Source organism: Pteropus alecto, unplaced genomic scaffold (assembly GCF_000325575.1).
Source record: "Pteropus alecto unplaced genomic scaffold, ASM32557v1 scaffold276, whole genome shotgun sequence".
Classification (NCBI taxonomy): Eukaryota; Metazoa; Chordata; class Mammalia; order Chiroptera; family Pteropodidae; genus Pteropus; species Pteropus alecto.
The window spans coordinates 2322730-2345387 of NW_006438074.1; the positions used below are offsets into that span (position 1 = coordinate 2322730).

The window sequence follows — 22658 nt, forward strand, 5'->3', positions numbered from 1 at the left end:
AGTACCAGAGTGGCTCACAATATGCCACTCAAGGACAGGTCAAGCACAACGGGAGGCTACACCATACGTGCATTTGTTCCATGGTCATTGGACATCTACATTATTTTTTTTTAATGTGGATTTTAAACAGCAAGTCAAAAATGCAATGCCATCCTAATAGTATTGATCCTCTATCTTCCAGAATTTCTGGGACAGCGAGGACCAAAAATCATTAGCATCCTCCCAAGTCTCTGATACAGCCATAAATGAGAGAGAGAGAGAGAGAGAAGAGATTTCTAATCTCCTCAACCACTTGCCAGCTTTACTTGCATATTTTAAACAAATACTTGTTCCCTGCCATATGAGAGAGAGAGAGAGAGAGAAGAGATTTCTAATCTCCTCAACCACTTGCCAGCTTTACTTGCATATTTTAAACAAATACTTGTTCCCTCTACCTCTGGACACACATTCAGAAGAATGACTTGCCAGTCATTTTTGGTCACTTCGAAAGGAGGGTTTAGGATTTATTGATATAAAAAAAAGCAAGTACAAGCAAAAAACACATTAACTACCTTTATACACTTTCTTCAGCTTTGCAAATGACAGGGACATCAATACCCTGTTAACTTTGCAGAGCAGTTAGTTATGTTGTTAAGAGCTTAAGAGGAAAAATGTGCAGGCTGGCACCCAGGGCCAACTGGGAAGTCAGCCTGAGGCCTACAGGGTGTCTGCAGGAGCAGAGCCCCTGTCGTCTCTGGTTGATCCAGAAGCTGAATGTCAAGCTAATTTATATTCAGGCCAGAACTTTCCATGGTATCAAGATAAATGAATAAATGGTATAAGGAAACCATTTTTTAAAGACCACATTACCCTCAAGTGAATTAAAGGGTAATGGTAGAATCACCAGTACCTCTCGAAATTTTCCACCAGCACTGACAGTTGAGACAACTCTGAAATTTTGGCGGAAATGACTATAAAATAAATCTTTTGGTGGAAAGCCCAAAGTTGAGGTGAGCAACTTGGAAACAGTAGGGTGAAGGTGGAGACGTAATATAGGGGAGTATACCCAGCAATGACAAGTAAAAAACTTCTCTGAAGTTCTGTGTTTTATCTCTAATACCCTTATGAATTTGGCATTCTATCCGTAATACATCCTTCTTTGCTTTAAGGTGAAAATTAAGTGTTGTTTGTTTCATTGGGTGTTGATCCTACAGAAAGAAGTACCCCTCTTCTCTCTGTGCCTTGTTACTTACACCCAGTTTGAGAAGCCTGGCCCTGATGGAAAGCAACACATTAGCAATCACCTACGTTTCTTTGCCATAGTTTTCTTTAAACAAGCCAGTCCCCACTCTCGTTCTGTGAGAAAAATCCATAAGCTCTTATCCAAACCAAATACAATTATCAACAAACTCATGCAAACAGTTATGTTATACAGTTAGTTATACAAGGGAGCTAACTCAGAGATACAAAATGAAATGGCTGCAATTATTTGCTACATGCATTATTTTCACATAAATGAAAAACTCTGACAAATAATTCAAAAATAAAGCTTCATTTTCTATTGAGTTTTATAGTTCAAGCCAATTAAGGGCATATGTCATGTCATCCACATCGTACCAAACCCAAGGAACTGACCAGATTCCAGGAGCCATGGGGTGTATACTGTGGACACAGAAATATTCAAAATGATAGGGTGGCCAAATGGAAAACTATAGTACTTGCATCTTCTTGTAGTTTTATTTTAATTTAAACTAAAAGCAAATTGAAGAAACACTTCCAAGGACAAAAGGTGATAAAATATACCTTCGGTCTCTTCCCACTCCCAATCTGAACGAGTCCTTCTAAAAGCCAAGGAACAAAAAGTATTTCTTCCCTCTATGTCTCGAGGTAACCCAGATGGCATCATTAATTGGTCTCTCAATTGCAATGATCCACCCATGAGAACCAAGGCTAGCTCCTCCTATTCCCCTGTTCTTGGGAACAGCATGGTGGCATGAAATTTAGTATGTCTGTTGCATCAGCAAAGGATCTGACCCAATGACTCACATCATATTTTGCCCAAATGGCAAAGGTACCCTGAAAAGTACTGCCATGAAACAACTCTCCAGCAACTAAGGAAGGCTTAACTCATGACTCCTTAAAACATGATGTGGGAAACACAACAATAATAGTAACTACTCTGGAGCGTGGTGATCTTTTGAATTAGGCTGTGAGAGCCACAGATTCTTTCAAGACAATAGCAGTCATTTACACAGTGGTATAAACAGCTCTGCCTCTGATGTGATGTTAAAGGGATAGCATCATAATGAGCATATTTTATAGATGAACTCCTATGACTAACATCAGTTGATGAACAGCACCTATCAGAACATGTACAATGTTCCCTTCTGAAACAGACAGTTCTATTAACGTCTCATCCTCAGTCTCATCATCTCTAAGATGGGGATGATAGACATAGGCTATTTGGGAGGAATACGTGAGCCACAACATGCTCAGAAAAAGTGCTCTGCTGTTGGCACATTACAAGAAGGCAATAAAATTCAGCTATTATTGCTATTATTATTGGTGAAACTGTTAGAGACATCACCTAACCAAGGTAAAGTACCCAGTTATAAATGAGCAGCTTTGGAACTTAACAATGGCTGCCATTTTTTAACACCTGTCAAATCTCAAGCATCATATTAGTGATTTATATATTCTTTAATCCTTACGACGGTAACACAAAGGTATTAAGTTCCCAATTTCAAAACCAAGAAAACAGACTGAAATGCATCAATTAGTTTCCCCAAGGTCATAAAACTACATAAAAAACTATGTCACTTCAGTAGCACATATACTAAAATAGAACTACATAAAAAATAATTTTCAACAAAGGAGTTTTCAGGCAAGCAAAGCCTTAGCTTTATATTTGTCTCTGACCAAGCCCACTCACACATGGGTATCTGTGTGGACACAAAAGTAGTCCAGCTTATTGAAAACAGCATGAGCCTTGGAGTCAGACAGACATGGACTTAAACAAAATGTCCAGCATTTACTAGCTGTGTGACCTTCTTTGCACATCGGCATCCTCAACTATAAAATGGACTCATACAAACGTTGTGAGTCATCCTAATACCTTCTTCACGTCGGCTATGGAAAATGCAGGACCAAATTCATGTCTACCTCTCATAAGTCGGTATACAGGAGCTAAGATGGCGCATTTTGTATAATAACATCATCTTTGCCTTTGCTTAATTTTCCTTCATTAGTTTTATTTTCACCCTGATTTCCTCACTTCTAAAAATCTTATATTTGCTCTAGCAAACCCCTTTACACCCTTTCTGAAAAAATATAATATTTAACACATAAGGAACAAAATTGAGTAATTTATCAATTATTGATAAATTGATCCAGCACGACATAGTATAAAGTCACTTAGTAACTAACTATAAATGAAACATTTCCTCATCACTTCAATCATTTCTATGGAAATACTAAACCCAAAGTGCTTCCATCTAGTTGTAAAGAACTCTGTATGCATTAAGGTACTGAAGCAACTTAAACTCTTTCGATCTACTGCTTCTCAGCATTACTTTGCCTTATCTTTGAGTCATCACACTGTAAACTCAATAACTGAAAAAGTTCAAGATTGCTTTTCTTCATTGAAAAGAAAATCAGAAGACTCAATTGGCTATGTTATTGCGCATGGTAGATTATTTACAAAAATATGTATTTTTTAAACTGTGCAAACCTGACCTAAGTGTAAATCAATGTATGAATCTGGGACTACGATCTCTTAATGAGTAAATGCTTATAAACTAAAGGCTCTGGAAAACTGGTAAAATCCATAACCACCAATGGCAGGGACATCATAGAAGAGATCCACAGTCACACACAGCAGCTCAGACCATCAGAAACATCAAAAGAAGGAAGTAGTTAGAGCCCAGGCTTTAAATTCATACAGACCTGGATTCTAATCCTGATTTAATCACCAATTAACTGTGTAGCTAATGTTAGTATTTCACAAACCCAAAGGAGACTCCATAGTTAGTGCAAGGATTCCCGATGCTTCTAAGATCCAGCTTAGGAGCGTCTCACGCTTCCCTCTACCCCAATCCTTACTGGACTGGACCCCGGGGAGGGCCCAAACCCATGTCTGTTCCTCGTCACCTTCTCAAATACTCACTTTCCCCTCCTCTCTCCTCCTCATGTTCTTACTGCTCACCACTCCTCTCTAACCCCCACCTTTCACTTCGGTCTTCAAAATATTTCTTTTAGTCTCTCTTCTCTCATTTCATGTGTAAGCTAAAAGCAAAACATGCAATATAAAAATCAAAAAAGTCTTGAGTGTTTAGGAAAATTGGGCTTAATAATAAGCCAGTGACATCAAGAGCCTGGTTAAGTTTCCAGAAGTTTCTTTGGAATCTCTACAAAAACCACATCGTGGGTAAAGCCTGGGCTTTGAAATCAGACCAATCTACATTCCACTCCCAGCTCTGACTCTTACTACTAGAGTGTTCTTGGAAAAATCATATAACCTGAGACTCTTTTTTCTTTAACTGTTAAAGGGAGAAATTAAATGAGATAATTCAGGTAAAGCACTTAGCACAACACCTACATGGCAAGTATGCAAGGAATGTTAGCTCTTATTAATCCTGTTATTGTCCTCCTCCTATTTCTTGCACCTAGCTTTTCTTTCACCACTGAGATTCAAGACACATTTTTAACAATTTTTTTCTGTAACAGTGTGTAGAATAAGAAAACTTTCTACTGTTTTTACCTACAAGAATTCAGCTTTATTATGTGCTAATTTGGGCTAGCCTAGAAACCTGGCCATTGAGGGGTGACGGGGAATATATTCCAAGTTGCTAATTCAGCTTGACAAATTCAGATCACAATCTATGTACAGGTTTATAAGAGAAGATCTTAGAGTCGGAAAGACCTTAATGGAAACAGACTCATTAATTCCTTTTAACTATTCCCTGGGTTGCTACCTAGCTCCATGTCACAGGTCTGGAAACAGAATTTGAAGGGAGTGCAGAACAAGGCTGGGATCAGAAAGAAGTGGTGATAACCAGAGAGGCTCCCAAGAGACAAATGGCTCTTGGCCCTTAGTGTTAGACGAAGTGAAGAATGGAGTAGCCAGATCAAAGACTAAGCAAAAGTCTGTGTAACTGTGTTGAAATAATACACTGAGGTTCTCTCAGTGTAGATAGATACCTAGGATTACATTGGCTCCTTAGACCCTCAACAAGTCTCTTAAGCAGTGAACTTGGAAGGATACATTCTATAGCTAGTATATAGTTGTAAAGCAGCATCTCCAATGGTGGTTACCTGCTCACCAAATGTATCTAAATTTCTAAAGCATGAAATTGGAAATTAAATCTTTTCCCCTTTGCAGACTCTATCCTCTTTTTATCACTGTTTCTGCTTCTCTTCTTTCTGTAGCCCTAGAATCTAGTATGTTACAGTGAGTAGGTGAAAAAAAAATAGAGAAAAAAAGCAAGAAGAAATGATGAAAATGTTCATTGCGTATTGTCTGAGAAGAGGCCATATAAGCAACTATTGGCAAATGCATACTATCTTTTTCTCTTCTTTACAAAAGTGAACTGCCTCTTTCTCATATGTGAATATGTTCTTTGGGTAAAAAATCATCATAGAAGTCACCGATAGATCTTTCTTTTGCTGTCTTCTCAACCACGTGCTCTGTGAGAAATGACATAGATTCCTTATGTAAGGTGTCTCTGTAGACCCCAATAAAGTATTAAATGACAAATTGTGATGTGGATCGTTGACTAGGTATGTTTATCTTTTGATTAGTGTATTGAAAAATGAATATATTCCTTCATCATCGAGTGATTCTAAAATTTCAAATATGGACAAAATTTTGAAAATTTAAGTCAAGTAAAAGCGATTAAATAATGTGAACCATTTGTAAAGCCAAAGAAATAATCAAATACTTCAGTTTGGGGACTCAATGACTTACATGCCTTAAATCTGAGTCAGATTTCTCTCGATACTAGTGTTATGGAAAAAGGATTTGCTGCTTCCCATCCATCCCATGGCCAGATTTATTATTTATTACTGCTCTTTTCTATTTTATCTCCCTTTGTTACTGTAAAGTAATCAAAAGGAAATTCCATATTTTGCTATGTTAAGTAGATATCAGAGTCAGAAAAATGATAGGAGTTTTGCCTCTTAGGTAATGGCCTTTTCTTCTGCAATTACATAAACTCAATACTGATTTCTATTTCCGAACATTGTTCTCTTTCTTCTGTCTACCACTTATTCACTCGACAAATATTTATTGTCATGCTGGAGCCACAGCGAGCAAGGCAGACATAGGTCCCTGTATCACTGCAAGTTACAGGGGTAATCCTGGCTTCAGATGAAGCTTTATACACGACTCACACAACACCATTCAACTCTGCCTTCTCAGGACTGGTTCCATTCTCAGATTTCTTTTCACAGTTCCAAAAGGGCATCTCCGGGAGCTCTCCCACTCACTTCCAGCCAGAAAGAGGATCTATTCCCCTATAGGTCAAATAAAGGACCTGGAACTGAGTCTTGTTGGTCTCAGTTAATCTGACCTTGGTCATGTGCCAACTCCCAACCAATCAATGTGACCAGGAATATGGGATATATGATAGGCTTACGATAAACACAGCTCACCCTTGCAAGCAGTCAGAGCTCACTGAATAATGCTGAAAAGCTCAGGACACTTTTAGGAAACAATGGAAGGCATAAAATTGATACTGGAAGGAACAACACACATCCACTATACTCCCTGTCCTTACACGGCTAATAGCTTCTGAAGAATTGGCAAGATGATGGGACCCCACCAACTCAGTGCATGCATGAACCACTTCTAATACATGAGGACTAACAACAATATGTAGCCCAGGGAATCTTCCCATAGCAACAGGATGCAGGCCAACTGTTGTGTTAAAAACTACCACTGAGCAACCACCTATGCTCAAAACTGCTGACCTCTGGCAGTGATCTAGAGATGAAACCTTTCACTTCCAATTAGCCTATACTTTTATACATGCAGTGCCTAAGAATTCACGTTTATTTTTAAAGTTCAAAGTTGCAGATAAATTGGCGAGAGATGCTGAACGTGTTTTCAAGAATGTTTTTTTCCCTCAGCTAATCGTGATTTCATTTACCCCGTAGAGCTGGTTAGAAAAAACTATAAATACCTGGCTCCATCCAAACCTCACATTAGTAGAAATATTCCTTCTCCACCTTGTTTACAACCTTGAATTTAAGATTTAACTCTAACCTCACATGTCATACTTCACCATCCATCTAATGCTCTCAGTCAGTGGTTCTTAATCTTAGCTGTGCAATGGAATCGCTTGAGAGCTTTAAAATATATTTATGCCTAGGTCTCAGCCCCAGAGATTCTGCTATCATTGGTCCAGGGCATGACCAAGGTTAAGAACCGTTACTCTAAGTAGAACCTTGTTAGAGAGGAAGGTGTGTCTCTCCTAGAAAAAAAAAATGCCCAATTTGTACATGCAACTAATTTAAATGCAATAGTCAGTTAAGAAACAGTTAAAATTGATTTAGATTAAATCAAGTTCAGAAATAGGGGGAAATGTTTTCTAGATCAACAACACTCTGGCTATCAGTGCATGCTTTTGTCCCCAGACACATTTCCACATCTCTAATGTCACCACCTGGTCTAAGCCACCATCTTCTCCATGGACCACTGCAACAGGCTCCCAATTCTCTCTTGCCTGCTGTCACACAGCAGCCAGAGTGAGCCTCTTAAAATATAAATTAGAACATGTCATTTCCTTCCTCAAATACCTTGAAAAGCTTCCCACTGCTTATGCTACAAAATACATAAGCTCTCCAGTCCATTTTCTGCTCACACCCACCCCACACCTCAATCGCTACATGTCACCTACACTGACCTTTCATTTCCACCACTTCTTTTCCATTCAGGGCTTCTTTGTGCTCTTCCTTCTGCCTGGAATGTTCTACGCGCGCGCACGCACACGCGCGCACACACACACGCACGCACGCACACACACACACCCCTGATCTCCCACTACATACACAAACATTCTTTGCCTTGCTCACTTCACTTATTGCTAAGGTCTCAGCTTATATGTCACTTACTCAGAGGTTGTCCCTGACCCTAAACTAAAGTGAGCCCCATGTTATTACACTCTCAGCACCCTATTTGATATCTTCCTAGTATGGCATTACTTGTATGGTATGTGGCTCCCTCTCTAGACTATAAGCTCCCTGAAGACAAGAACAATTATGTTTTGCTCGCCCATGAATGCCCCAGCACTGAACCTTGCCCTGACCCAGAGGAGATTCTCAGTAAATACTCAGCATAAATGGAAAACATGTATTTTTATTGTACCATTTACTTACACTGAGGAATAGCTTATGAAGTACATAGCCATACTTAAGATGATGTTTAGGATCCTGGTCACTACACTCTGTAAGTGTTCTCTTTCCAAGGACCTGCAGGAGAGTTTTTCAGTCTCAGTTCTAGGAATACTTACGTTTCTTCTGAGTAACCAGTTGATGGTTTGCTACCATATTCCATAAATCATTTGACTTTGATTCTATAATGATTCTATAAATTATTAGTCAATTATGCTTCCCTCTTTGCTTTGACTGATAAGAAGCTCAGAGCCAAATTTGTGACCCTCCCCAAGCTCACCCCCTGCCAGCACCAGAACAGACTCTCATGATATGTATTTCACATTCTAACCTCACTCTAGTTTCATCTAATCAATCCTTTCTTTATTTTCCCTCTCCTCCTCATTTTTAACTATAATGTATTTATAAGCCATCTTAAATACTCTCTGGAACTAAGCAAGACATAATAAATAAGTTAAATAATGACAAATAAGTTCCTCAAAGAAAAGAGAACGAATATCTATGTGAAGAGTTGGATTTCGGAGGAGTCAATAAATAACACCTCTTTTCTCGCTTAAGAGAAAGAAAGAAGAGTCAGACAGAAAAGGACCAGAATGGGTTTAGGCACATGGATAACAGTGGGCTTCCTGATCCATCACAAAAATCATGGAAAACAAAGGCCTATGTAACCAGAGAGAGAGAGAGCAGAGTTTTTACTTCTCTGGGCAGACAGACTCCGAAGGCAAAGCGGTGAGGGCAGAGCAAAGTGCACCCTGTTACTGGTCCCAGCTTACCAAGCAGATCACTCTCTACTCTCTCCACACCCCCGGGGAGCGTCAACACTAAGTGACGCCCCTCACATGGAAACAGAAAGGATGTCCTCTCTCCCCAAATATCAGACTTCAAAGCATTTTTTTCAGCTAGTAGATATTTTATAACAAAGTTACTGCTGCTGTAACAAATGACCACAGTTTATTATCTTATATTTCTGGAGGTCAGAAATATATCTCACAAAGCCAAAATCAAGAGGTTGACAGAGCTGTATTCCTGCAGGCTCTAGGAGGGAATCTATTCCTTGATTCTTCCAGGTCCTGGGCTGCCCGCAGTCCTCGGCTCATGGCCCCCTTTGCATCATTCCAACCCTGCGTCCATTCTGACTACCAGGTAATCTAGGATCATCTCCCTAACTCAAAATCCTCAACTTAATCACATCTGCGAAGTCCCTTTCGCCATATAAGGTAACACATTCACAGGTTTTGGGAATTGGAAGGTGGATTTTTTTTGGGGGGGGGCATTATCCTGTCTACCATTATTACACTAACTAATTAGATGTTCGAGGTATGAATTTGGGATGTGCTTAAAGCCATATCAACTGTAGGCAGTATCAGGTGCCACCCATTCAAGCCAATTCATGCATTCCAACAGTTCAGTCCAAAAACATGATATAAAATACTTTTTCACCACGGAAAAATAGTCCAGGGATATTTCTAAAGCTGATTTTAACCCTAAGAAAAATATCACTTCTTCCTAATCAATAGCCCTCTAGCATGCAGCTGTGATAAAGAAGCTAGATTGTTATTCCTCCTACCTGGAATTCACCACCCTCTCTGTGGTCCCCCAAACGCCCCCTGCCCATTTCACACACACTCCTAACATTTCCTACTTTCTCTTCATGGCCCCACTCCCATCCCCAGAAATGTTAACAGCATCAGAACAAGGACATGAAGATAAGAAGCATCTCTTCAAAACAGGAAGGGGAAGATGAGGTAATATTCGACAGAAATTAGGAAATTCCCCAAAACTGTTGAAGAAGAATTTGGCTGAGTTTTTAGACAGTTTTTCTAGCTCTGCTACTAGCTCCAGATTTTTTTTAATATATACCGTTTACTCCTCTTGACTTTCCTTACGCTTGACCAAAAGGTATAATTCTCAAGGTGAAAGCTCTTCAGAAACCAGGGTGTCATACAAAGGGACAGTCAATAGATACTTTATTATTATTCATGAGCAACCAGCCATTATTTGACTACAACTGCCAATTCCTAATTTCTTTATCGTCTAAAAGAAAACTCACCTGAAAACAGTTGTCTCTTGAACAAAATGGTTTGAATTGCACGGGTCCACTTCCATGCAGATGTTTTCCAATGAATACAGTTGGCCCTTCACATCCACAGGTTTTACATCCTCGAATTCAACCAACCACAGATGGAAAACAGTATCTTCACAGCCCCAAGCTCAGATTCCCAACTGCTGATCAAAAACACTGTCTTCTATCCATAGTTGGTTGAATCCTAAATTTGAAGGGACAACTGCTGAGTCTAGTTATACGAAGATTTTCGACTGGGCGAGGGTCAGTGCCCCTAGTCCCGCGTTGTTCAAGGGTCAACTGCACTTCAAAAGCACACAGGTGTTAGATATTTTAAATCATCTGTTTAGTATTTTCTTTCACTACTCCCTTCTCACCTACCTCTCCTTTCCTCCAGCCATTTATATTTTTAGCAGGGGTCAGCACTTACTGATTTGTAAGCTAGTCCCTTCTCACTCTTCCTGGGCTCATGTAACAAAAACAATGAATTACAAACGCCATACCTCATGGAGAGCCAGAAGACCTGATCCTCGGACCAAAGTTTAAAAGAGGAAACTTTTTGCTAATCATCGAAGAGTTGGTTAGCCAATGTGATAACTAAAAAAAAAAAAAAAAAAGCAAAACTAAATTAGGCTAAAGAGGTTAGTTAGTTCATTTATGCTCATTCTATTTTTTAAAAAAACCTGAAACATACTTAGCAGGTATTTTTCTCTCTGCTGCACCATTTCCCACCATTTCCCACCATCCTCCCAGGCAGCACAGTGATTGGAATGCTGATGGAACCAGTCAGTGGCAGAGGTTAGGGTCAAGGGCTTGGGCAGCTCCCCCAAGTCCCTCGATGTCTGCTTTGTTATTCAAGACTGCATCAGGGTTGCCTCAACTGTCAGTGCTGGGAACTAGACAAATACTCCATCATTGTCTATCTTGGAGTGTGCCCCCAAGTCATGGGCTCAATAGTTTTCCTTGTTTTCTGGAATTGATCACTTTCAATTTGACAATTGTGTCTCCTGGCACCCATACCAGAAAGTATCACCAGGAACTCCTGCTCTGATTTCCTCAGTGCTAGGAAAGGTGCAAGTCACCAGGAACTCAGACCACACCAGCCTATCAGATGCTCCTGAGATTTCAGTTAGAGTTTATCAGTTTGGCATGATCCTCTTTAAAAGGTACACTTTCCTTGGAGTGGGGAATGAATGTTATAAGCTATCCATTCATTCAACAAATACTCATTTATTGAATATCCATTACTTCAAGATGCTACGCTGGGCCCTAGAAGTTTGTCTTTGTATAAGGAGTTCACACTCTAGTCAGTTATTAATCATTTATAGAACCTCAGTGTGTGGAAAAAAGCAAAGGGGATAGATTTGGTAAGAGAGAAGAGGAAAGGAGGATAACAATTACCATGTCAGAGAGGAGAAATGAGGGTGAGGGAAGCACATCCAAAGGAGATAAACTAATCTGACTTCACCAGCAGCTCCTAAAGCCACGTCTGCAGGCTGTTATGGAGGACAGACAGACAGCAACAGTCGGTACCTCCTAAAGCTCAGAAGCACACTTTTGTAAATTCCAGAACTTCGGAAAGATACTCAGAAATCCCCATATGATAATGCGCATTAGTTGTTATTATGCTCCAAGCTGTTGGGTACAATCTACGGAAATACTAAAATAAATAACTTAGAAAACTTTTTATGGTCTCTTGGCCCAAATTGCTTGCTTCCCTCCCTTTACCCAGGCTCTCACATGTTGAGGTCAATTTCCCCTCAGTGATGACCCAGGGGAGTGAGACAACATTTTCCAAGCTTGGAGATTACTTGTTTATAATTTCATGTTTAATACGGTCCTCTTTTTTGGCTGCAGTCCCTTCCAGGCCTCAAATCCCCACTGAGGAAACTGGCAGCCCCCTCTGGAGGCTCCGCTGAGAGTAGATGCCTTCGGTTCTTCAGAGGACTTATAATGTGATTACACCCCCACCTCCTGAATTTCTGAAGATCAGTGAGTGGGTAGGTGAGAGTGAATATTCCAGCTGCTGTCCAGACCCTGGTCCTTTCTGCATTTCTTTACAGGAATACACCTCCCTTTCATACGTGTCTGTCAACCATCTGAGGGACTTAAAGAAGTCACATTTAAAGGAAGGATGAGAACCTTGTCACTTAACCATGGCCTGCAGACCAGTAGCAAGGGCACCACCTAGAAGCTTATTAGAAATCTAGTTTCAAGCTCCACTCACTTTAACATGAACCGCCATCACCACCCAGCCCCACCTCCCCACCCTTACCCACCATCCTTGTGATTCAAATGCGCCTCCTAATGACAGTAGGGGATGAGACGGCTCCAGCTCTGCTCTCTCCCGTCTCATACCCAACTGAAGGGACACCACTCCATGTGCTATCTTTCCTATCTCCATGTTGGAGCCACATGGCTCTTGCCTTGACTTTTACCACGGTATCTCTTCCACCATCAATAGACTGGTCTGTGTCATTAGTGAGCAAAGCATTGGCAGATCATCTCAGCACCTTTATTCATCAACCTCATGCTTCTATACCTCATGCCTGTGTCCCTTACCTACCGCAATGTACACCAACTGGCGCTGGCATCAGTTCTCACCTAACAAATTCTGTGACTAGAAATATCCTTTTACTTATTATCCGTTTGTTAAATCCCTATAGCTAAGAGCTTGTACATCATAAAGCTGTTATATTAGTCAGGGTTCTCCAGAGAAACAGAACCAACAGGATGTGAATCTACGTAGAGATTTTTATTATAAGGAATTGGCTCACACGATTGTGGAAACTGGGAGGTCCAAATCTGCAGTAGGGGTCAGAAGACTCCAGACGCAATAGAATAGTGGTTACTAGTGGGGTGGGGGAGTAGACGGGGTAAAGGGGGTCAAATATAGGGAGTCAGGCGGTGGCTGAAGTAGGTAAAGGGGATCAAATATATGGTAGCTAAAGGAAACTGGAGTTTGGGTGATGGACACGCAATAGAATATACAGATGTCAAATGATAACGTACACCTGAAAATTATATGATTGTATTAACCAATGTTACCCCAATAAACTTAATTAAAAATAAAAAAAAAAAGAAGACTCCAGACGCAGGAGAGCTGATGATATAGATGGAGTTCAAAAGCTGTCTGTTGGAGAATTCCCTATTACTCAGGGGAGGGTCAGGCTTTTTATTCTATGCAGGCGCTCGACTAATAGGATGAGGCCCACCCACATTATGGAGGGCCATCTGCTTTACTAATTAAAATGTTGATCTCATCCAAAAACGCCCTCACAGAGACACCCAAAATGTTTGACCAAATATCTAGACATCCCATGGCCTAGTCAAGTTGACACAAAAAATTACCCATAATAACCCTTAGAAATTCATGACGAGAGGGGAGGGAGAAGCACAAGTGTCACGAGGTGGATCAGCAGAGTTGCAGTAAAGGTAACAGACCTGGTGCAGCCTTCCTGACCGTGCCAACAGTGTTGTCCTCTGCAACATCTTTGGTCTGCCCTTTCCCTTTCCCAGTGCACTCATGGAGGACAGGGCTCAGCAGCATATAATTTCATGCAGAAAAGAACGGGCCAGACAGAGTGACAAGAGTCTCTTTACCAGCCTTCCCTCCACCCCATTCCAGGCACCACTGACAGCTATTCACTCAAGAGCCAAGCCCAGGCCCAAACACCCTTTCTGCCACAGCCAACTCAAATCTAGAGTTTAATAGTCCTTCAGAATAGGTTTGGGTTTTCCCAGTTGAAGGGTCACAGGTCAAGACTGAGAGAAATATAGAGAGACCACAGACAGAGTGCAATCTGGGTAACAAGGCCAGGTTAGGACAACCCTGGAGATACCATGGAAGCTCTGAGCTAGACCCAAAGAGCCTATCTTGACTGAACCAGCTCCTGGAATCTGCCCTGGAATGGAACCCACACTGGGGTACCAAAAGATTGGTTCTGATTAGAGTAAGCCACCCCCTCCCCAAGTCCCCTTTCTTTCCTCTCCAACTTCTTCCTCATTCCTTCCACCAATCTTTGTCTCCAGCAAATTTGACCTCTTTTTCTCCTCTCTGATTTTGTAATTTCTCTGTAACTACTGACAAAGCCACTGAATACCTCTCCTCCACAGCTCCAATGCCATGGCAGGTCCTGAATGCCTAACTTCACAAGGAGGGTGCTGGTTTAGTGAAGACAATTTCACCCCCTCCACACATGCAGTCCAGAGCTCATGTCCACATGCCTTCCACTAGTACAATCTCATTTTGCTTCTGACCAACTAGTGGTAACTCAACAGGGCCATCGTCTTATCTCGAATTCCCCTTTGTACCCTTAGCCTTTAACCTTCCAGTCTAGCAGGGATTGCAATTCTAACTACCCAAGGTGTAGTTGACAATGTGGTAATTTAAACTGCTGAGCATCTCTAGGTTCCAGGAGAAAGACATGATGCTACTATCCTAAGAGAATTTGGCAAACAACCCCTTGAGCTGTCAAATAAGTGCCTGCATTATACATGTGTTGGGATACAAGAAAGGTTATTAAATTACAAGTGTTTATAATCTTTCCCTCTTTCCGTATTCTCCCCACCCCTCTGAGGAAAGAAAGCAACTTTGGCTATTCAGCTTCTCTCTCTTCCAAAGCCCACAGGAGGGGCCAGTAAAGCTCTGGGCATTCTTGTGCTGGCAGAAAGGAGACTGAAATATTTACAGAAGGTGTGCTGGGAAAGAATGGAGGATAGGGACAAAGCCTCAGGGCTGGGGTAGGGTATAAAAAATATTGAGAAGATGATTTGAAGAAGTAGTGTTATGGTTTATGATTTGAATACCCCTTTGATGTCTTCATCTTTCACTTAAAAGCCAAAATGGTTTATTAATGACTTTGGGTTGTTAATGTTTTGTGTCCTTATTGAGACCATGCCACATGGTTCCCTACTTATTTGTTATACTTTTTAAAGCTTTGAAAATGCACAGAAACTCTACTAGATTAAATGGACCTCATATAAAACCTGACAGAAAAGCATCAGCAAAGCCACCAATAAGAATTCAAAGCCTCAGATTACTAATTCATTGACGCAGCTGACCCCAGATGCCAAGCACTACATGAGACTTCTTTCTAGCTTCGAGTGGCAATACAAACCACAGGTTCTGGTGATAGCCAACACTTGGTGCATCCCTTTACTGGCTCTCCTTAAGAGGACTGGCTAGCCATGAACTTCACATTGCTGATAAGCATCTTCGCAATTATACCTTTATACTTAGATGTGATGAAAAACAACTGGGGAAAAATTATGTAGACAAGAACATAAAATTGGTAGATGTTACCTTATAAAAATTCTGAGAAAATTCTTAATAAAGTTACAAGATGAGCTTCCATTCATTCATTTCAGAAATGAGTCAAGAACTGTTTTATCTCCAATTGTCATACATACATCTTCTTTTAATCATTAATTAACCAGCAAATATTAATATTTCTTAATAGTTGTTATGAAGTAAAGAAAAAAAAAGTTGTTACCTGAAAAGAACCCCTATCCTGGTTAGGGATATAAGACTAAGATAAATGAAATGGAGGGAAAAACTCACAAATATATAAAATTCTAGGATCCTGAATAACAATGAGGCAGAAGTGTAAACATAATCTAAGGCAACTACCATGTACAAAAGTAGAAAATGGAAAAATCACTTAATGTTTTCCAAGTTAGCTTGTACTGCTTTGGAAAAGAAATTACTGGTAGCAAAAACACACCCTCTAACTATTCACCTAGCTAGTTTATTTCACTAAGCCTAGACATTGTTAATAAAAGGCTGTATTTAGAATCGATTTACTGCTGTAGTCTTTACAGCTCATATATTTCTTTTGGTTTACAATGAATAGGTTTTGGCAGATTCCAGCATCTTCAAATGCACGATATTTTCTTGCATTACCTTCAAAAAGCAAGTATAGGTAAAGCATTAGTGGTTCATCATAATTCTCTGAAAAAGATCAGCTGCTCTGCAATACACAGTTTATAAACCTCCACTGCAGATCTATTCATCACATGCTCCTACTCGTTAAAGTATAAGCTTAGCCCTACAGCTTAAAATAAATCTAGGCAAGCCTAAGACAAAAATCAGAGAGTGAACCAAGAAGAAATGGTAGAATTTAAGTGACAGAAGACAACTTAGATGACATTTAATCCAATCTGTATATAACAGTAATAATAGCAACATAACCACAATTGTTGAGTACCTAAATATCTTTTTTTTCCTGATTTACCTGGTAAATTATGGAAAAAAATTAAGTGTTTTCTATAAAAATTTTTACATCTGTAATGTAGAATTTTATCTCCTACCATCTAGCATTATACCCTCAATATTTTACCACATTCCTCAATATCCTTTAAAAAGTTACGTTGTCAGGTTGCTCCGTAACTGATGAGGACCAATCTTCAACTACTGAACATGTAGGTAGTTTCCACCTGTCATCTATTATAAACATTTTGGTGATGAACAGTCTTCTATGTACATATTGGTGTACATATGTATGACTATTCCTGGGAATATATTACAGAAGTATGATTGCTGAGTTAGAAGTAGACCCATGTTTAGGCTCTTGATCTATACTGCCAAATGACTTTCCAGAAAACTTGAACCAACTGACATGTCCTGCAGCAGTGGGTGCCACATCATCATGTATTCACCAACACTGGGCATATTATCTTTGTCAATTTGACAGGTCAAAGATTGCATCTTGTTTAATTTGAATTTTTTTACTCCAATAGTCATTGGCCCTTTATTTACAAATTGTCTATATTCTTTATTTTCTTTTGCATTATTATTCTTATTGCTTAGAAAGCACCCTTATGTGTCAAAAATACTCACTCTGTCATGTTCCCAACTCAAAAATCCTACTGGAATTACTTTAAACTTATTAAATTGTGGCGGTATAACATCTTTACAATCAGAGCTTCCCGCCCAAGACCAGGAGCTGTTTCCCCATCTGTCTTCTTTTATGTATCTTGGCAAAGTGCTTCTTGTGCTTCTTTTCGTAAAAGTCTTGCAGATTACTAGACGCATTATAGTGTTTGTTGTTGTTGTGAAGATATTTCCATCATATTTTCTAACTAGTTATAGCTGGTACCTGATAGAAGTTTTAAGAGCCTAATAATTCTTTGAAAACTCTTAACAGGAACACACTATTCCACTTTTATCATCGCCTAGGTGTTTGAATATCCTTAGTGACTATTTCCGGACGAGGAGGCGAGAGTGCTGTTACAGACTGCCTTGTTCCAGTATCGTGTGTCAGATATGATCGGAAAGAAAATATCTGTGTAGCATTTTATAAATTTATTTTCCTTGATATTACTTCATCTAATATTCACAAAACCTGTCTTAAGTGGATGGGATACTCTAGAGTAATCAAAATATTATTATTCTCATGTAAAAGATGAGGAAACTGAGTTTCCAAAATGAATCACTCCCCTGGGGAGCTTCGTAAAAATGCAGACTTCTGGGCCCCACCCCAGACGTATTTCCTCAGAATCTTAAGGGTGGGTAAAGTGTGAAACCAGGGAACCTGTATTTTTAACTAGCTCCCCCTGGTGGCTACCATGAAACATTTAGATCACCAAGTCAAAGTCAAGACTAAAATTCAAAGTTTCTGCCTCTAATTTAGGTATTTATTCTACCATACCTCAATCGCTTGATTATTGTGAGTTTCTAGTGATGTATAAATATAACTAAAGAGCTGGCATTTTTTCTTTACACAGAGGATCCACAAAAATGTATGCTCTGGTCTGCCGAACACAATTCTCCATGTGCAGGCTTCACTTGTACTTCAGTCACTTCTACCTAAAGTCTTAATTAAAAGACAGCTCCCCTGCACTCTATGAGTAATGCCAGGTTGCCTAGCTACTATAACTGTCACAGCCACATGAACCTTGGGACACCTTGGCAGTGGCCCTGCCCCACCGGCCTGAAGTCTAGCAACCCTATAGCTGGTGAAAGTTGCCTGGAAAAGTGGAAGAGTGCCCTAAGCACAGACCCCACCCAAGGGAGCCAGGTTTCCATAGCATCCCCTCACAACAAGTAGGACAGCTCCGACAGCTCTAGTGTAGGTTGTCACTGCTCAGGACCCCATCCTGCCACTTAGTGTCCAGAAAAGTTCATGGCGACCCTTTGGGATATGCCAAAGATTCGTCTAGAGAAAAAAGATGGCTCAGAGAAAACCTCCAGTTTGGTTGGGAGTTTAATGCACTTTTCAGTCACTCAACCAACATTTATGGAGCTATATGCCAGGCCTATGCTAGATGTTGAGACATGAGAATAAATAACACACAGCATTTTATGACCCAGTGGGCAAGTAAGCATGGAAGAGAGGCTGAAGGTATTTGGTGGGCAACAAGGAGGAGTTATGGAAGTGAGTTTTCCAGGTTATGTGAGTTTTCCAGGCTGACAGATGTGGGGAACATTCTGGAATTTCTTTTCCAGAATTCCAGATGGAACAGCTTAAGCAAAAGCATCGTAAGTACAATAGATTGTAAGAAGTTTGGATTGTAGTGGGGTAAAAAACAGAAGATGTGCAAAGGTAAACCAGAGGCCAGATTACAAGGACCTTGTACATTCCTGGAAGGTATTTGAAATTTATCTTGGAGATGGCTGGAGCCACAGCTGTGTGAACTGGTGGCAGTAAGGAAAAGGCATCACAGAAGATGGATCCTGGAGGATGGATGTGGATTAGGAGCCTTTTGCAATAGACAAGGTTGGGGGTGAGGGGCAGCACTGAGATAGCTACAAGGATGGTAAAGAGGGATCAGATTCCAGAGATACTTAGCAGGTAAAATTGGCAGGATGTGAAGACTAAACGAATGTTGAGGAAGGAAGGGTGAGACCAAGCAAGACTCTGAAATTCCAGGCTGTGGATATCACAAAATCATGGGTCTGTCTTTGATTTGGCCCCATCCCCAGTCAGTTCCAAGAGTCCTCCCCAACCTTCCTCTTCCATCAGCAAACAAGTACTGGCAAGGGAAGACCTTTCCTGCCACCCAACACTCAGAACCAGTGCAACTTCATTCCACCAAGCTCTGCTGCCTAAAATATTATTTAAAAAGCCATTTGCTCAGTGATGCCACCTTACGTTTGTGTAAGCTTTGGTGTACAAAATTTTCATATTCATGATCTCCTTTGCCAGTAAAAAAAAAAAAATGAGACAGGGAAGCTGTGGTTTGCTCAAGGTCCCAGAGTTCTTTCACAGTGAGTCAAGGGCTCTAGTAAGTTCTTCTGCCTTAAAGTTTGGGGCAGTTACAACTTGGAATAACTACAAACCAAGTCTCCTGTCCCAACAGGCATACCTAAAGAATGAAAGAGAAATGACCAGCAATGGAAGATGCACAGCAGATACATTATTAACCTGTTCAAATGGACTCCTGTTACTGTAGGACAAATATATAGACCTCACAAAAGGAAGTGCTCAGCTCAGAGTCCTAACATTTTCAGGAAGCCTATTTGGTTTTCTCCTCAGTCCTTGTTCTACGGAAACAGGATCTCATGCCAGCACATCAAATAAGAGACTTTCCCAAGCAACTTTTTCTTTCTCTTTCTCTTTCTCAATCTCTCTCTCAATTTCTTTCTCTCTCTCTCTCTCTCTCTCTCTCTCTCTCTCTCTCTCTCTCTCTCTCTCCCACACCCACACACCCACCCACACACACACAAACCCACACACACCCACACACACACACACACAGTCTGCTGCTCAAGAAGCAAGAAGCATTCTTTGCAAAGAAGGGTAACAAGCAAGCTGAGGTGAGCCATGTAGATAAATGAGAAGGATTTCATACCACAGTAAGAGAATCATGTATATTGGAAGGATGGAACCTCACCAGGAAGGAATTCACCACCATTGATATTTATGAAAATGTATTGCTTACTTCTAGTTTCATACTGTTTTCCAACTTATTTTAATTTTAGGGGAATCTTATCCCAGATGCTTCTGAGTTGGTTCCTTATAAAATATATATGTGTCTATGGCCATGCCACCCTGAACAAGCCCAATCCTGTCTGATCTCGGAAGCTAAGCAGGGTCAGGCCTGGTTAGTACTTAGATGGGAGACCACCTAGGAAGATCAGGTGCTGTAGGTGTAAAAAATTAAAAATTTTAAAAAAAATAAGGGATTGTAAGCTGACAAGTTCCTTGCAATCTGTGAGGTCAATCAAGGGTTGCCTCGCCTAAAAAAATAAATAAAAAAATATATATATACATGAATATTTGCAAACTTTAAACCAGGTCACAAGCACACACAAGCAGCCCCGAAAGTGAGCATTGGAGCTAGGTGAGTCACTGTCCCAGACAAGATCTTTCAGAAAGAAGAGCAGGGAATAAGGGTCAGTTCAGAGAGGGAAAAGGTCAGTATATGCTGCTGAAGATACCCAGTCAGCAAGCATGATGAGGGCCAGAACTGTGAATTTTGATTTAAACCCTTCATTTCTTGCAGCTCCCTAGACATAGATAAACTGCTAAGATGATTACCCCCAACTTCTGAACAGCTCATAAAGAGTTTTTATGTCCCTTTAGGGTAAGCACAATTTGTTCATTTTTCAGGTGAGAGGGATATACTAAGTTGTCCAACATCTCACCAAATGAGTAGCAAAGTATGGACCTGAATTCAGGCATAAAGAAAAATTATCTGAAACTTGACTATAAATGCTGAGGCAGTGTTTAACACTTCCCGCAAGGGTTATTAATCAAGGAGACACAGTTTTGTGAGGTGACTGAAATGATGCAGGGAGTAAGCTCAGGTCCTGCCTGGGACATTTTCTCTCTAGGAGAAACTGACCTTTAAGAAATCAAGCCCACTACTTAGATCTCACTAGCGCCTCACTCCAACTCACAAAATTACTTCAATCTACACAAAGAAGAAACACAAGGAAGCAGAGTTTAATGGATTTGAAGAAGAAGGCCTTCATTTTACATACTTAACAGGTCACTGACACTTTTCACACTTTACTGAGAGAACCATCTGAACCATTAGCAGGTCATTTGACTCACTCTCTTTAAAACCTATCTCAACCCAGAAAAGAACCCTAATAGCTCCAAGAATAGAAGGTGATCTGGGATTTTAGCCTGACCACTGTCTACCAGGCAGATTTGCTGGCTACAAGCACTTCCCAGCAGTTAGTGTCTTACAAGGGAGCTTCAAGCTGCAGCTTTGCACATTTTGAAGGACTTTCTTCTGCCTAAATTGTCCCCGGTGACCCATTTCTGTACTATGTAGTCAGCATCTACTGTGTTTGCCAGGAACTGTGCAGGACATGGGGTATGGAGATTATTTCCTCAAGGGTCTTCCTGTCCAGTGGGAGATACAAAACACAGACCTAAACAGCTATCACTTAGGGTAGAAAGTGATGAGTAATTCACAAATATTAAGATCCCCTATGTGCCAGTTAATGTGCACTAGGTATACAGTGGAGAGCAACAGAGAATGGGCCTGTCCATAGACAAGGTTCAATAAGCATTTCTTGAAGGAGGGAAAGTAACAATTGTCCAGCATCTACTATGGGCCAGGCCATGTGCCAGGCATTTTCTCATTTAATTTCCTCCTCACAAGTACTCACTTTAGGTAGGTAAAGTTATCTCCATTTTTAACAAATAAGAAAAGAGGTACTCAGAGATATTAGGTGACTTTCCCATGGTGACTCAGACAGTGACCAGCAAAGACAGGATTGGAGCGCAGAACCACCTGACTTAAAAGATCCAGCTCTTTCAACCTCCCTACATTTACTATTAGCATTTTAGGGCATACCTGTCTTCTATGCTGTTGTGACTGATTCATTTCCAAATTGAGAGGTCTCACAGGACATTGCAGCTTGTTGGCAAGCAATAAGGCATCCACTGCTAGCCCAAGATAAGGACTCACAAAGCCATTTGTACAACCCACAATCTGTGATTAATGCTTGGATCTGTCTCCAACTGCCCCTAGAGATTCTCTATCATCAACAGTGTGCTCCACTTATCTTATCCTTCCGATAAAACAGGAAAATAAAAAAAGCAGAGAAGAGGGAATAAAAGTGATTTCCAGAGATAGGGGCACAAGCTCTGCCTCCTTCCTTTCCAATCCCTCCAGCAAGGCTGGCCAAACACAGAGTAGACTCCCACTACACAGCCAAACTGAGAACCGACGTGGCCTCCACCCCGACAGTGTCATCCTACCTACGCCAGGCCATTTTGCCTTAAACCAAGGAAATTATTTTAGTTCCTTCTCTTTCACTTCT

General features: G+C 40.6%; 1 protein-coding gene and 1 pseudogene across 1 annotated transcript in view; both read left to right on the top strand.

Annotated features, from left to right (window-relative positions):
* Positions 1–22658, top strand: part of RHOJ (ras homolog family member J) — a 79486-nt gene that overhangs the window by 29332 nt on the left and 27496 nt on the right. The gene's annotated exons all lie outside the window — the stretch shown is intronic.
* Positions 20410–20528, top strand: LOC112482457 (annotated as a pseudogene).